Genomic DNA, 5,234 nt, shown 5'->3' on the forward strand with positions numbered 1-5,234 from the left:
TTGTTACTAATTTGATTCCTAGATTGCGCTAAATATAGTTTTTTATAGCATATAGACACTAATATGGTTTGAATATTGTAAGTACTACCTCAATGCCAAGGCTATGTAAGCCTAATATGTTGATTCCAACCATGGCTAGGAGGTTGCACATACCATAAGGATTACTATAGGTTTGGGAAGAATTTTAAGGCTAGGATCTGAGAGATCCACTGATTTGCATCTTTGAGCCAAAGTATCCACTCAACCACCTAGTTGGATGGAGAGATTATGCTGGTGAACAAAGCCTCGGAATTGGTCTCATCCACTAAAGCAGACCCCTATGCCAAGCTTGTTCCTAGGTTATCCATATGATCTACCAAGTTGTTAACTTCTAAAACTATGGGATATCTTATATGACAAGAATCTTAGAAGCATCCTCCATACTTCATGTAGGACATATTGTAAATCCCATGAGATGATGGAAGAGGATGACAAGGACAATGTGACCAATTGAAAATCACCTTCTACATGAATCTTCTTGATGCTCATTTTGAGTGCTATTCTAATGTCATCCAAGAGAGTGTGTGCCTCCACTACATTATTGTAGTCATTTGCTAGATGAGAATAAAGCACTCTTAAGATCTTACCCAAATGATCCCTAAAATAACAACACGCCTCTAATCTTCCTTGATTCCCCTTGGATACCCCAACAATGTTGAGTTTGATGAAGATTTTGAAGGAGGTTCCCATTGACTCTACTTCCTTCTCTTGACCTATCTTGTTTGCCAATCAAAATACCTCAAAAGGTGATATTGATCTAATTCCATTTTTTCAAGACTTTGGAATCAAATAAAGAAAAGGTGGAAGTCAAGTTCTTTGCCCTCTTGGTATAAGAATTAACACATTCAAATATGGATTGTTACAACGAGTCCCAAACTTTGTCATTCAATTTAATCTTGTTGTATGATCTCACGTTTCATTAGTTTTCCTATCTCTCATTTTTTAGTTGTTCATTTCTTATTCTTTCTCATGATTAATAAATTCATCTTTCTAGAATTAATATCATTTTGCAAATATTCATTACAAAGCCTCATATAATCAAACCACACCAAAAAAAAAATGTGTCATCATTTTTTATAATCAAGAGTATTAATAGTAAAACATAGTGTTGATCAAGAAAAATAATAAGACATTTCAATCATTTAAAATTTTATAAAACAAAAGTGTCTCTTACCTAAAAATGTATGAAAAGTGTGAGTGGTTGAAATGGGTCAATAATTTTTGTTTACAACTATTGATTTAGCAAGGGCCAATGCAAGTTAGCTCGGAGTACCCCAAACTGATTATGTTTATTCAAAACTCATCCACAAAGTTTGTCACTAAATGTTGAACATTGATCTTGATGATAAATGCCCAACATCCACATTGTTAATTACCTAGACATGTTTTAGCGTTATAAAAATCATATACGATTTAGTCTTATAAAATGAATGTATGTTATTTAAAAGAGAGCACATTGTATGTTTAGTTCTCTATACCACAGTGATTTGGTATTTCACATAATGAGCTTTGCAATATACTTATATGCTCTTAGTAATACTATCTTGAGGTGCAGTCAATGCCAGAAATTCATATATGTACAATAGATATTTTTACTGTGTAACTAGTAGGTATTAATAAGATTTCACATGTAGATTGCTATACCAGTGTTTTTTTTCTCAAAATCAATATCTATAAATAGATATAAAACATTAAACTTTCGATTTTGCTTAATCTTAATTCAATACATATCGTAATACTATTAAAAATTTGTGATGCATTACATCTCTTATTTTATATATTACTATTAGTCATAACTCAATACATATCCTAATACTATTAAAGAATTGTATTCTTGTTTTGTATATTACTATTAAAATTTAACAAATCACTGAAAAATAATAATGCACCACCAAAATTTGACATGTTGGTGGGAATAATAACCCCTCACATTCAACAAGGCGAAGGACCTCAACTTTTGTAAAGATAATGATAATTATTGTACCAAAGAAGAAAAAAGGCTATGATAATACCCTACGCAATTTGTTTGGGTGAAGCTTTACATTAGAATAGCCGGGTACAAAGCTATGAATGCATGCGCATTAGCATTTACGATGCACTGACGATTAGATTTAGGAAATCTTGATACTATTTGTGTTCTCATCGATGCACAAAGACAATGTAGGCAGTCGTTAAACTCGCATGCCTGCGTACTTTATCTTGCAAATAATTACTCAAGAACAAAATTATTCAGTTTTTATTAGAAAACAAACGACCGGAGCCAGAGTGGCTCGGAGAGAATGTTTTTTTTGGTCTTCAAAGAACTCGTCCTGTAACGTAGAAAAGATGAGAAACTTTAATGAAAGAGTGCAAGCACCGGACTTTTGACAACATGGCCGATCTTATCGACCCAACTTAAATACCCGTATAACACAAATTCGTTTCCCACACCTTCCTCTATCTCCATTACAATAGTAAAACTTATCTTCTGACTTTTCTTTTTAAAATCTAGAACATCTGGAACCACCTGGATTTTGAGTCCTTTGGGTACCTCAACAACTGCCTTATAATTTGATATGTCATCTCCGACATTGGTTAATGTTCTTTTGAATGTATAAGACACTGACGATGCAGAGGTCTTGTTGAAAATTGCAGTGAAAGAGGGGTAGTTTAGACCGTCCGACCCCAAATCGAGGCCGCTAGAGCATGTACCAGAGGTTCCGGTAATTGATTGAATTTGTTGGTTGGTGTAATTGAGGGTGCACAGATAGTTCGAATAGTCTTGAACGCTGATGTCGTAGATGAGGCCAGGATCGACGGCTCTATTAGGATCCACATGTCCTGCCCCCATATCAAAAGGCGTGGCAGGGTTGCCGCTATAGCCAAGGTCGATTATGGCCTTGTTGGAATTGCTGAGAGTGTAAGAAGTGGTCATGATTGCAGATTTGATCGCTGCAGGACTCCAGTCGCTGTGAGCAGCTTTCATCAGAACCGCCAATCCGGCCGCATGAGGGCAGGACATGGACGTGCCAGAGAGGATCGCATAATTATCTCCTTCTGTTGTATTCGGAAGCCATGCTGCAAGGATACTAACACCGGGGGCAGTAACGTCGGGCTTCATGATATTCTGGCTTGGTGGATATGGCCCTCTAGAACTGAAGGACGCCATGGAAGGAGCAGGTTTCACGCCTAGAGCCGTCAGGCCCAACTGTATTTCAACAACAGGACTCGTAGTCGAAGAAGCATATTTGACTAGAGCTGCTCCATCTTCTGGTTTGATGACAACGTTTGGGAAATCATCATCTGGAAACAATGAGTAACTCTCGGTCTTGGGTACCGAAACAAGCGCCCGGACTCCGGCACGCTTTAGAGCTTCTATAAGCAAAGAGCTCATATTCGCGCACAACACAACTGTTCCATTCACCGCAGCAGCCTCAAAGTGTCTCTTACATGCAGGGTCTCCCCTCTCGTAAACAAGCTTGGTCTGAGATATGTAGTAGCTCTCATTTCTGTTAGGGTTAGTGTAGAAGCAGGAGCCTTGGGTAACGCTACCGTCGCCCAACTTCAAAGCAGCAGTAAAACCTCTGTCGATTGTGCTGGCGCCAATGGTGAAAATCCAGGGCGCGCCGTTGTGCATCTCTCCGCGTTCCGGCCCGCTATTCCCCCCAGAGCATACGACGACAAGGCCAGCCTTTACAGCCCCAAAGGCTCCTATCGCTATGGCGTCTTGGTGATAGGGAGGGGAGCGGTAGCCAAACGACATGGACAAAACGTCAACTCCATCACTTATCGCGCTCTCCATTGCAGCCAAAGCGTCGGATCCCATACTGCCATTCGACCATATCACTTTGTACATGGCGACTCTGCCGGCAGGGGCCACGCCACGAGCTGTACCAGGGGCGTAGCCGTAGAAATCGACGGCATCCACGTAGTTACCTCCTGCTGTGGACGATGTGTGCGTTCCGTGGCCATAAGAGTCTCTTGGAGAATCATAGTCATTGACGAGGCTAGCATTCCCGTACTTGGCCACCAGAGCTTTGTTAAAATAGCGCGCTCCAATCAGCTTTCTATTGCACAGCAAGGAGTTGAAGGCAGTACCGCTCTGGCAAATCCCCTTCCATTTGGCAGGCACTGGTCCCATTCCTTTGTCGTTGAAGCTCCTGCTCTCTGGCCATATTCCCGTGTCAAGCACGCCCACAATTGTGTCTTGCCCTAATCGGGACACTGGCCAAATGCCCTTATCTGGGCTGAGACCTAGAAATTCTGTGGAATGCGTGGTATCCATCGTTCCCAAGGAATCAGGGAACGACGATATGTGGCCAGGCATCTCCTCCAGCAAATCTAACTGAGACTGTGTGAGCATGGCGCTGAAACCATGCATTACAGTATCGTATGTATAGATATACGAGTCTTCTTCTTCTACCTTCTGCTCCCGGTCTACTTGTTTCACAGATGAAAGCAGCGATGCATACCAATGGACGTGAGTGCTGAATTCCTTAGGCATGGCAGCTTTGTCCATATGGACAATATAAATTGTGGCAGGCTCTAAGCTGCCTGCACTCATAACAAAACCGGACATTGATAAGGCTAGAAGCAGAAGAGAGACGCTCTTGACGTCCATCTCAAGGCAGATGTAGTAGCTACTACTTTTGAACATCTTTTTTCCTACTTAACAAGAGCTCTTGGTCGGAGCTTGAGTTGCTGCCTATTTCTCATAGGTTTTAGGTCTTCTATCAATCTTTACAATTTATTGAATAAGAATATTCTGAAATGATTTATGCTAATGTGTAAAGAAAAAAAAATTATCTACAAAGTTTATATAAATTGATATATTTAATGTGCAAGTGGAAAGATAGAATTTGTGGCTACAATTTATCTTATAATTGTACTTTCAGAAAACTTATTTTTATTGAAGTTGAAGTTGACGAATTGAATCTTTCAATTTGCAAACTCTAAATCTATGATTTAGATAACAGCTATTAAATCATTTAAAATTGACCAAAAGGAAAATTGTAATTTTTATATATGATAGATCAATGTAATTTCAAGGATCAATGTAATTTTATAATTAACAATTACATTTTTTTACAAAATAAAAGATTTAAAAATATATATTTTATTTGACTTAAGAAATTTTTATAATTGTAGATTGCATTTGACGCACAGTAAACAAAGCAAGGTTATTTATATCTTGCTACGGATTCTATTAAACACAG

At 38.9% G+C, this 5,234-nt stretch overlaps 1 pseudogene across 1 annotated transcript; it reads right to left on the bottom strand.

The window, feature by feature from the left end:
• Positions 1–1,994: 1,994 nt before the first annotated feature.
• On the bottom strand, positions 1,995–4,773 carry LOC149535534 (subtilisin-like protease SBT3 pseudogene; annotated as a pseudogene). The gene has a single exon (XR_016356782.1). The product of XR_016356782.1 is annotated as a subtilisin-like protease SBT3 pseudogene (transcript).
• Between the last annotated feature and the right edge of the window lie 461 nt (positions 4,774–5,234).

This window comes from Cupressus sempervirens, chromosome 10 (assembly GCF_028749045.1).
Source record: "Cupressus sempervirens isolate cs-2001-9-10 chromosome 10, ASM2874904v1, whole genome shotgun sequence".
NCBI classification, from domain to species: Eukaryota; Viridiplantae; Streptophyta; class Pinopsida; order Cupressales; family Cupressaceae; genus Cupressus; species Cupressus sempervirens.